The sequence below is a fragment of the Danio rerio genome, chromosome 12 (assembly GCF_049306965.1).
Source record: "Danio rerio strain Tuebingen ecotype United States chromosome 12, GRCz12tu, whole genome shotgun sequence".
NCBI classification, from domain to species: Eukaryota; Metazoa; Chordata; class Actinopteri; order Cypriniformes; family Danionidae; genus Danio; species Danio rerio.
The window spans coordinates 6229775-6241744 of record NC_133187.1 but is presented as its reverse complement, the minus strand read 5'-3'; the positions used below and the strand labels follow the sequence as shown (position 1 = coordinate 6241744).

The 11970-nt window shown below is 35.7% G+C and overlaps 1 non-coding gene across 1 annotated transcript; it reads right to left on the bottom strand.

Moving 5' to 3' along the window:
- Positions 1–1268: 1268 nt before the first annotated feature.
- mir2186 (microRNA mir-2186) lies at positions 1269–1378 on the bottom strand. The gene has a single exon (NR_030660.1). It is a non-coding gene; the product is annotated as a microRNA mir-2186 (primary transcript).
- Positions 1379–11970: the final 10592 nt, after the last annotated feature.

The following is an 11970-nucleotide window of genomic DNA, read 5'->3' as shown; positions in this document are numbered from 1 at the left end:
GTGTTCGTTTTAAAGACAAAACGCAGCCAGACCTAAACTGAAAAAAGTGTTGCATGCAGAACTGTTGCAAACAATTTAGTTATGTTAAATTTAAACAAACAAATTAAATTGAATAATGTTCAACTTAATTTGTTTGTTTTTATTCAAAACAATTAAATTGTTTACAACCACTTAATGTAAAATATGAGTAAATCCAAGGAATCATCTTTGAATAATTTTTTTTTCAGTGTAGCTCTGGCTACATAATTTGCGATCTCCAGAAATGTATATAGGGCTACATTTTCAGAATGAACATGTTGACAACTGTGGTCAGTTTGCCTGTTAGCTCACTTTTTACAGTGTTGTACTTGGGATGTAGAGCACTTGGGTTTGAGTCTGGTAAAGCAAAGTTTCAGAATAAAAATTAAAGCACTGTAAAATCAAGGTAAACTATGTGGACGCAGTGTTTGCTTTTGAAAACACTATTGGTTGGGTTTAGACAAGGGTTTAGGTCAGTGGTTCGCTAAGTGATCTGTACGACAAGTCCTGCTTTTTCCTAGAAGTAGGATGTGAATCTGAAATGTACCACAAAACAAGCCCTAAGTAACGTATTTCAGATTTGCAAAAATATAGAAGGCGCCCGCTGGTGGATTCATGTATATAGATTTTTATTAAAACAAATGCGGGAAAAAATGTTTATAAAAATACCTGAGTGTTTCCCAGTGCTTGGGGGTTCATGAGTTAGTGTACTCTTGGTCCTATGGCTGAAATGGCATCTGTTGCATAAAACATATGCATATGAACCACCAGAGTAATTGGTGGTTCATTCCGCTGTGGCGACCTCTCATAAATCAGGTACTAAGCTGAAGGAAAGTATTAAATATTAAAAGTATTAAAATTTACTTGGATTTCACATGCATTCAAATGTGTGTGAACAAGTGCGTACATGTTCTTCCTTACGTCACACTTACTAATGAAAGGAGGATGAGAGGAAGTTTGGAATTTAATTAAATTTGGAGGGGCGGGAAGGAGCAGAGCCTCCTACTTGAGTTCTCTCTCTCTCTCTCTCTCTCTCTCTCTCTTATTGTGGGCTGCAATGTTGACAACATCAGAGAGCTCTCTGAGATAATGAAGTTCAAGGTTTCATACAGACTGAATCACAGGAGCTCTGTGCACTCATCAGGGAAACATCTCTCTGTCTATAAATTCAGGATGTACTGTATGTGCAACGTAAAATATCTGAGATGAAACATCCTAGTTGCATGATTATATTTTATTTTGATACAATAAGCGTAATCTAGAGGCCATTTTTAGACTTTTAGAGGCCACTTCTGATACGAAATGATCAACTAGAAGTCAAGTTATTATTTGTTGTTACAAAACGTATGCGACAAGACTTTTGTCAGGTAGTGTAGAATATCAGAAAATTTTAGTTTTTAATGAATTTCATCAAAATAAAGTGTCCATTTCATCAAAGAAGAATACACAAATTTAAATATTTAATTACCCTAGTATTAAATTATGCTATATCATTAAATAAATGATATCAAATATGGGTGTGTTAAATACATGCATACGGTACATGTGAATGTGTCAAATGATTGTGCAAATAAACCAAAATTTGTCACCTATCTACAAAATTAAAATAAGTAGAAGAATGAATTTGCGGTAGTCCTTTTAATCAAAAACCAACACAACAATAATAGGAATACAAGAATAATAACAGCCAAGCATCATCACAACCGGATTAGTCATTAGACACTAACAAACAATAAGAAACATTCACATTTATCTTTATTGTTATTAATAACAATAACGGAAATAAGATCTTAATTTGGGGTGTTTATTTTCACAAACATCTCAGCTCCTCCAAATATAAATTATGTATTAAGTGTGTGTTCTCTGTTTCATTTTATTGACATCTTTGTTTTATTCTGTACGGAGTCTTCCTGGGGTGCTGTAAAGGCTGCTGTGGGAGAAAGTTTTGGGGTGTTAAAGCAAAAGAAAGGAAAAGACCCCCGTAATTCGCTCTCAGAGGACCGCAGCTGTCAGAGGAGTCGGTCTGTAAATGACTGCCAGCTGTAGGAAGCATAAAAACTGACTCCAGCTTTCTATCTGAAACTTTCTTTGCTTCTTTTCTCACACACATATATAGTACATGAACACCCACTAACATTTAGCATGTGCTACGAGTGACCTAATGATTTCTCATGATGTTTCCGCATTTCATGGCTTCATTCAATTCAATTCAATTCAGCTTTATTTGTATAGCGCTTTTACAATGTAGATTGTGTCAAAGCAGCTTCACATAAATGGTCATAGTAACTGGAACAGTGTGGTTTAGTAACTGGAACAGTGTGGTTCAGGTTTTAGTGTTTAAGTTCAGTTCAGTTCAGTTCAGTTTAGCTCAGTTCAGTGTGATTTAATCATTACTGAGAGTTCAAACACTGAAGAGCAAATTCATCGATGCGTAGCTCTACCAATCCTGAACCATGCGAGGCAGTGGCGACAGCGGAGAGGGAAAAAAAACTTCACCTGATGGGAGTGAAGAAAAAAAAAAACCTTGAGAGAACCAGACTCAGTTGGGCACGACCATTTTAATTTCTCCGCTGGCCAAAAGTCTTGTGCAGAACTTCATTCGCCGTGGTTTATGCTGGAAGATGGCCTCAATGAAGACTCGTCTGTCCCTGGAGCGTCGCTGGAATCAGACACATGAGGCTTCATCTTTACTCCTTCATAAGTGTGTCAGACATCTGACCTTAAGTCTCGATCTTTTCCTCTGAAGGATCCCAGTTCACAGCAGGTTCTTCTACAGAAATGAAGCTTTCTGCAAGAGAGTATTCTCTTTCACACCACACCACCAAACCTTCACCCTTCACCACCACCTTCACTGATTCTGCACACACTTAGGCTTAATTTTTTCTCCAGTTTGTAATGTTTCCTATCAGTCCTTGATAAATTAAACTTGCTTTCATCAATAAAATAAAACTTTGGAAAAGTTATTTGTCCACACAACATGCTCTTTAACAATGGCTAGTTGGGTATTTTGATTGTTTTTGCTGATGAAGGAGTCTCTAAAATCAGTGGTCCTCAACCCCCGGACCGCAGACCGGTACTGGTCCGTGAATCAATTAGTACGGGCTGCACAAGAAATCATTAATTGTTTCTGTTTTATTTATTATCCGAGTCTGATCTTTTATTCTGGAAAATCTTTTATTTTGAAAAATTACCATATTCTTTGTCACTTGAGCGCTCAAATTTAACCCACAGGCAGCAAAATGAGTAACAGACATCATTGGAAAGTTTCTTTGCTAAGGGGAAAAAGCCCAGTGAAGGACCCGCGAACATTTAAGGAAAAGATCCACAACCCATTTGTCAACAAATCAGGTGAATCCAGAAGGTCTGTGCAAGACGATCAACTGTTGGAGATCGCAAATGATGGTAGCCTTTTAGGGGTCGTTTGCATATCGCATCTTTTCTAGAGTTCGCATAAGTTCGTTATTTCCAATAGAGGTGCACGGCTTGTGCAGGCAATTAGCTTTCAGACACACTCACTTAAAGACAAGAACTTTAGCTTGTTTGGAATTTACACATTTCGGTAGACTACTGCAGTGCTTAGTAATTTTCTGTATAAATAAAACTTGTATCAGAGTGACAGCAATGATTTGTCAGCTTGTCATTGTCTGAGAAAACGGTTGATGGTCACATAGCAACATACGAACCAGCCAGCACACCAACCCCCCAGTCCGCAGTAAAATTGTCAAGCGTTGACTGGTCCGCTGTGATAAAAATGTTGGGGACCACTGTCTTAAATGTCCAGATTCTCTGCATTATCCTGCCCTCTTGTGCATTTGTCTTTATTGGACGACCAGCCTTTCTGGTAGACTTGAATGTTTGACATTGAAAATGTGCAATATTCTAGAAATCACAGATTGATAATGACCAACTTCTCTTGCTAGGACTGAAAGGGTCCCTTTAGTCTTCATCTGGACAACCTGTGGTTGTAGGGTTTCAGTCACTTTAGAAGAGCTCATCATCTTGCGAAGTAAATGAAAACTGGAAATTTTGCAACACAGACTCATTGGAAATATGTGCTTCAGCCAACATCTTTGCCAAACCGCAAAAACATACTTAAAAATACAGATTTTAATCAAATTAATGCTACTAGGCTTTTTAAACTGAAATGACAAAAAAATGGCCACAAGTTCATTTTGAGTTTATTTTAGCAGTTTGAAATAGCTCAACAAAGTGAACTAAAGGATTGTTAGGCTACATTAATTAGGGCAACCGGAGCCGGAAACACTTCCTAAAGGAACTTTTAATTTAAACAGCATCTACACTTATGTTAGACTGTTTTTCATTATCCTGAGGTCTCCATAATCTTAGACCAGGCCGTATCCTAAGCAGATGCTCTGGCAGTCATGGAGGAGTGGAGAGTGTGAAACCTACTCCTGAAAGTAATAGACTAGTCTTCGCATTGATCTCGTGGGCCAGTCTGTACACCTGCCGGTGACCTACTCACACCTTCAGCCATTCATTTGAGTGGAGAAATCATTCGTTTATGATCACGTTTTATTCCTATAACACATTAAAGTTAATTTTCTATAAAGTCATAGTGTACACAACAATCTCTGGGCTTGCTGCATAACAAATAACAACATTTTCACAATTTATAAAAAAATTAATCACTTTCTGGCCATCGGATATTAGGCATGGACATATATACTACGATCGTGATTTTCGAAAGCCTTAAATCGCTTTGTAAACGTTTATTATTACCATTTCATTAGTCTCCCCATTCGCGTGACGTCACACTTAACAAGCGGATTGTGTGTACGTAACAATGTTTTTGTGTTATGAAGTTTATTTAAGCTCTAACGCAATAATGTTGTTGTTGTTTTTTTTTTTTCAAATTATTCAAATTAACTCTCCGTGTCGTGTGTTTTATATCGGTTTCATTAGCACTCCTAATTGTTGATAATACAACCGGACTTCATAGCCGATCTATAGTAACCAGATAAAAACGCTTAAGTGTCTGGAACCTTAAATGTATTGTAAATAAAGCATTTTCAATTTTTTTAAAACTATATGTTATTTATTTACACAGCCATAATTATAAAACTAATAGTAGTACTAGTAATAATAGTAACACCTGAATGAAAAAAAAAAATCTATATAACCCAATGCATTGAATGCATGCACCCAATGCATTAAAATAACCCACAGTTGGGTAGGTGCTATTATAACCTATAGTTGGGTTATTTGTTGGGGTATATTAGTAGGCTTTATTTCCATTGAGCTTTGGCTTAAAGTTTAGCTGCAGTTAATAGAGTTTTTCAGAAAATTAAGGAAATTACCACTATGTACCAGATTAAAAACAATAACTAAAAGCGTTCTCTAATTCTGATCAGTGTTTTTTTATTGAAATATTTTATTCAAGTTTTTTACACTGTTTCAGAATATATGCAGTATAACTCATGTTATATGCTTAAAAATGGCTCTTTTACTCCTATATGGATCAAAACCAATCGTGCTCTTTATTTCTGATCTTCACTATCTTGAGCATTTTTCCACTGCTTTCACAATTCAATTTATAGCTATTTGATATGCATCTAATCTGAGAGTTGCTTAAAATATAATGGCATAACTTCTTCAGAATAGATGAGAATAGACGCCAGAATGTTGTGTTTTCTGTGGAGCTCTTTATGGCAGTGTTTTCATCCTCTGTTCTCTGCTTTTCTGGCTGCTGTGTGTCAGAACATACGGCACAGAAGCAGCTGTTTCCCTGGGTAACATGAACGTGCTTCACAGGAATGTGTTCATTTCTTCTGAACAGCTGTGTTGGAGTGAAGGGGCTCCTCTTCTCTTAATGAACTCCATGAATGCGTTCAGTCTCTTCTCATTCTTCATTGCCTCCCGAGCCTCCAGCAGCAACCAGGGTGGCATTCTACTGTGCTGAAGATCTCAATATTACAATTTTTAATAAAAAAAAAGGTAGTTGTTGGTTATGTACACTGTCAATACTTGCTTAATTTGTTTTTAAACGTGATCTATTATGCCCCTTTTTACAAAACATAAAAGAAGTCTCTTATGAGTGTATAGTTTCAGTTTAAAATACCACATGAATATTTTTTAGATCTCTTTGAAACCTTTTAGATTTTGATCCAAATTATGGCATTTTGGTGACTGTCACTTTAAATTCAAATGGGATTAACCCAGGCTCATTACTGATATGTACAATTAGTACAACATTCAACAGCTAGAAGTCTAACTAGGACCAGTGCAAGAGAGTACAGAACCCCTATTTAAAATCTGCACTGGCTTCCAGTCAGTTTTTGCATTGATTTTAAAATCCTCATGTTTGTGTACGAGGCCTTAAATCAGGGGTCACCAGTCCTGGTCCTGGAGGGCCGGTGTCCCTGCAGGGTTTAGCTCCAACTTGCCTCAACACACCTGCCTGGATGTTTCAAGTATTCCAAGTAAGAGCTTGATTAGCTTGTTCAGGTGTGTTTGATTAGGGTTGGAGCTAAAATCTGCAGGACACCGGCCCTCCAGGAACAAGTTTGGTGACCCCTGCCTTAAATGGTCTAGCACCTCAATATTTATCTGGGCTTTTAATCTAATACACTGCTAGTCATGCCTTATGCTTGTCTGATGCTAGTCTTTTAACTGCTCAGTCAACCAACGGAGCTAAATTATGGGAAACCGAGCATTCTCTTCATTGGCACCACCTACCCTAAACCCAACCGATAGTGTTTCAAAAGCGCTGGTTGACCCGATCACCCACTTCCCTAAACCCAACGGACAGTGTTTTCAAAAGCAATCCAAAAAAAATGCTTAATTTTTTATCACGTTTTCAGATCTTGCCATGTTCTCACCCTGTTAATTGCCTATTATTTTATTTTTTGCCTTCTGTGTTTTTTTTTATCTTACCTGCTTTCTGTTTGATTAATTGAATCTATCGATTCATTCATAAAAGAGTCAACTCAAAGTGCAACGAGTCTTTAGCCGTTTCAGGGTAATGTCGATATGGAACTTGATCCTCTGGAACACATCCATCCTCCGTCCATTTGTTGCGCGGGAAACCCGGGAAAATTAAAACCCTTGGCAAACACAGTAGCAAGAAAAAGAAGAGGAAGAACACTGTAGCAGACGCCTGTTGAATCATGTCATGAAGACGCTGTACTCAGCTGGATATTATTGGAAGTGTAAGGGAAAATAACTCCCTACCCAAAGATGAAACTGTCAGTGGTTGAGGTTTATTTTTGCAAAAATACTTCAGCATTATAGCCCCAGCCTTGTACTGTGTTCCCGTAATTTTTCTGACGAGTGCTTCAGCAATCTTCACGCTTAAAAAGGGGGATTTGTCGGCCGTTTGTTAAAGGAAGGATTAGAAAAGACTATTAATGCATGGGACTTTATCAGGACTTTACAGTGCACAGTTCATGGACCAGTTCCTCGATTTCAAAAGTGTAAGTGTGTGCTATTAAAATGGTTGCCTCCTTGTTATCTCTAGCTTGCAAACTCTGTATTTAATTGTGTTTTCTTTCTTGTAACCGCTTGTACAATATATGGTTAACTCTATATTCTCATATAGCGTCTAAAACCATGTTGAAAACGTGACATGCTACTTTGTTTATGGATTTAAATGCTTTTGTGAGCTCGCATATCACTGCCATTTGTTGTTACTATGGCACGTTCCTACTCTTGTGCTGCCGTCAAGTTTCAAAATAGTTCAGCTTTTGCCACTGTGTGGATTAATACTGAATGTGTGTCACTGTTTTTACTTGTGGTTAAGAATAGAGTATATGCGGGTGTTGAACTGCACTGCTTTAATGCACTCCTGCATTGGGCTCACACACATACCTGCCAACATTTGTCCTGGGGAGAGACCTGGGGTGTTAGGTTCGGGAATGAGGTGTCTAAATAACACTGTTGGGAACCGGGTACTGTGTACTGTGGTGTTAGCCTAAAGAAATGGCTCAGAAGAAGGCAGTTTCTAAAGACTACAGTGTTTATTTGTGTATCCTAAAACTCAACATTTATAATGTATCTTAGTCGCTGAGATTATCTTCAGCAGGTATGGCGTTAGATAATGGCTGCTTCTCACTCAGGGCTGTTTATGCTAATGAAGGTGAGATCATTGCTAATGGGCGGGGCTTTCCCCCTCTGATAACATGTACAAAGAGAGACTGTCAATCAAAGTGTTTCTGCAGACCTGTTTTATTGAAGTGTGATTCATAACAATTAATGAATAACTAATTTTTACCCTTAGACGCTGGCGATATTCACACGCTGTTGCCTCACAACGGTGTTTATACCCCTTATAAAACTGATTTTTACATAATAATTCCTCTTTAAATGTAATGTTTTGGTCTCCAGAGCTTCATCAGACTTCTTAGACTTAATAATTTCTTCAGGTGAGTTTGAATCGGGCGACACGGTGGCTCAGTGGTTAGCAACAATAATCGCCTGACAGCAAGAAGGTCACTGGTTCAAGTTCTGGCTGGGTCAGCTGGCATTTCTGTGTGGAGTTTGCATGTTCTCCCTGTGTGGGTTTGGGTTTCTTCCGGGTGCTCCGGTTTCCCCCACAGTCCAAAGGCGTGCACTTTAGGTGAATTGGATGAACTAAATTGAATGTAGTGTGTGAATGCGAGAGTGTATGGGTGTTTTCCAGCACTAGGTTGCAGCTGAAAGGGCATCCGCTGTGTAAAGGATATGCTGGAATAGTTGATGGTTCATTTTGCTGTGGTGATCCCTGTTAAATAAGGGACAAAGCCGAGGGAAAATGAATGAGCGAATGAGTTTTAATCTTTCATTCATTTATTTTCTTTTTGGCTTAGTCCCTTTATTAAGGGGTTGCCACAGCGGAATGAACCGCCAACTTATCCAGCATATGTTTTACACAGTAGTTGCCCTTCCAGCTGCAACCCAACACTGAGAAACACCCATACACACTCTTTCACACCCGGAGGAAACCCACGCCAACACTGGGAGAACATGCAAACTCCACACAGTAATGCCAACTGACATGAAACCAGCAACCTTCTTGCTGTGAGGTGATTGTGCTACCCACTGCGCCACTGTGACATCGAGTTTGAATCATTTGGAAAAATTTTTGCATTCATATAAAAGCCCTGCAACTGTAGACTGAGCTGCCGATGAGGAAGTATTACATACTGTCTGATTCCAACTACAGAGAATAAGATGTATTGTCAGTAATGTCTGGCCTGTCTGTTGTGTTTGTGTTTGTGCCAGTTTTCAGTCTGTTCTGCACTCATGAATGGAGGTGTAATCGGCTGAAAGAGGAATCAGTTGAGTGTGAAACGTGCAGGTTTGCGCAGCGCTGAACAAAGGCTAGCTCTAATACTCTTCCTTTGTTTAAAGCACTTCAGAATCTGCAGGATTTCTCAAAGCTCAAATCTACTTGTGCTGAAATCTAACCTCAGGCATTACAGCAATGAATACTGAACGATCTCGTGTCAAAACAAAGGGAAATGATTCATGAATTGTTTCTTTAAACTCCCACTCTTATTTAACATCAATTATGGTGAATAGATGAGTCGAGATGTACGGTTTTTATAACTGATAGAAAGCTAACAAAAAGATAATTTCATACAATTAAATGCTTAAATACATGTAAAAAATAATAATTATTGTCAAAAGAATTATTAAAAGGTCCAGCAAGTGTATTTACTAAGAAAATGGAACGCAATTGATTAGATATTAGTAAAATATCTGCTTTTGGATTTCTGAACAGGAGTCAATAATTGTCAAACAATATTTGTTAGAAAACAAAGTATAAAAACAAAATTCTGTTTAAAAAAAAAAAAAGAAATTCAGTTTAATATTGAAGATTATGATATATGATTTAATAATAATGAAATATTAACAAAAATACTGATGACAAAAGTAAGAAGTAAATTCGTTATTAATAACAACTAAGTTACTATTATTATTATTAATATTTCTAGATATAAATATATATTAATAATAATCACGTAATAAGCAAGCAGAAGTATGCCTATATTGTTTAATATAAATGTTTACATATTGTAGTTATTATTCTTATTCTTATTATTGCTATTAACAATAAATAATAAGAAATATTATGGTTATTATTGTTAATATTAATAAAAATAATATTTATAATATTGTTGTTGCCATTATGATATATACATACAGTATATTAATATTATTATTATTAAATTAATCATAATATATTAACAATTATATTAAACATAATAAATGTACTACTTGTTATTAATTTTTATTAATAGGATAATAGTAATAATAATTATTATTATTATTATTTTTATTATTATTATCATCATCATCAATAATAATAATAATAATGATAGAACAATGATGATAATAATACTATTTATTCATTAATAATAAGTAAATTACAATTATTAGTACTACTGTAATAATAAAAACAACACTAAACAATCAAAAATGCTTATTATTATTATGATTATCATCATCTACGTTATTTAAAAAATAAATGTTTATTCTTTTTGTGGATTTTAGTAGAAGAGTGTTTAAAAAAATCATTTTCATTATTTACTAAAACTAACACATTAACTATATATTAATAGAACCAATAATATCTTTGAGGTCTCTTGTTTTTTATTTATTTTTGAACCAACCTGTTTTCCATGTCTTTAAAAGCATTACATTCATTTGGCACTTAAGCATGTTCTTTTGTAGTATATTATCCCCTTAATAAACACATCATTTCAAAGAATATTATAAAGTGCACTTCCCTTCACACCATTCCTTGCCGTTTTGGGCTGTTTTCATGCATTGGGCTTAATGTCAAAAACAGGTTTCTGCTCTTTATTGCACCACTAAAGCTGTTCCTAAACCACTCTTGCCATGATGCAGTGATGAGTGTATATCATTCTTACTATCCTGTCAGTGTCAGAGCCTGTTTTCAGCTCTTTTATTCAGTGATGTCACGCTGTGCTGGAACTACATCACTCCACAGAGAAAAAGAAAACTGATTTATTACAGGATGAACACACAGATTGAAAATGCACAGTCTTGGTCATCATTACAGCAATATAAGATGTAATACAGATTTCATGTTACACTAAAAGTCAGTAAAGTAAAATAAAATAAAATAAAACAAAATAAAACAGTAATTTGTACAGTATGTGGTCATTTGGGAGTTTTTAGTCTTTAATGTATTTGAATTAGAATTTACATTATGTTTACAAAGGAAAAAGTAAAAAGGAATTAAGTTGAAAAAACGTTTTTATATTTTTTTTTACAAAATTGTTTTTAGAACAGATGACTTTTTATTATTTTATTGTAGGTGATATTTTTATTCTATGAAGCATTATTCTATTTTATTATATAGAGAATTAAAGATTATTTTAGCAGATACAGTGGTCCTTTGTCATGAAATGCAAGTCTTGGCTCTGAAATGGGTAAAATAACTGTATGGGCAAAACAAAATAAATATAATATCATTAATAACACTCAAAAATGACTTTTGCTGCTTGTTAAAACTATTTATTTTAAATGATTCTTAATATCTATTCATTAAAAATTATTAAGGTATCTTAATCTTAATTTGAACATGAAGGAATTGTGTGGAACCCAGCATTTTTTACAATATGTGGTAAATTAATGTCACGATCCTGCTTAAGACTGTTTGTCAAGACTGTGGATTATAGTAGTAGATATAATAGATACTAGTTATAAATAATGCAGTTTCTTGCACAGAAATATCATTGGATAGGTCCCCTATATACATTTCTGGAGAGTACCAAATACGTGCCAGGAGCTATTGCAGTTTTTGTTTTTGCAAATCCACCAGAGGCCGCTGTGTACTCTTTTTCAGGTCTCAAATTTCTCTCACAAATGCCATTCGCGCCTTCTGTTCTCGGGTAAATACCTTTTTCCTTCAGTATACTATCGAAACTCAAATCAATGTGGAAAATAAATGTAAAAAATAAAAGATTGAGAAAATAATCTCTA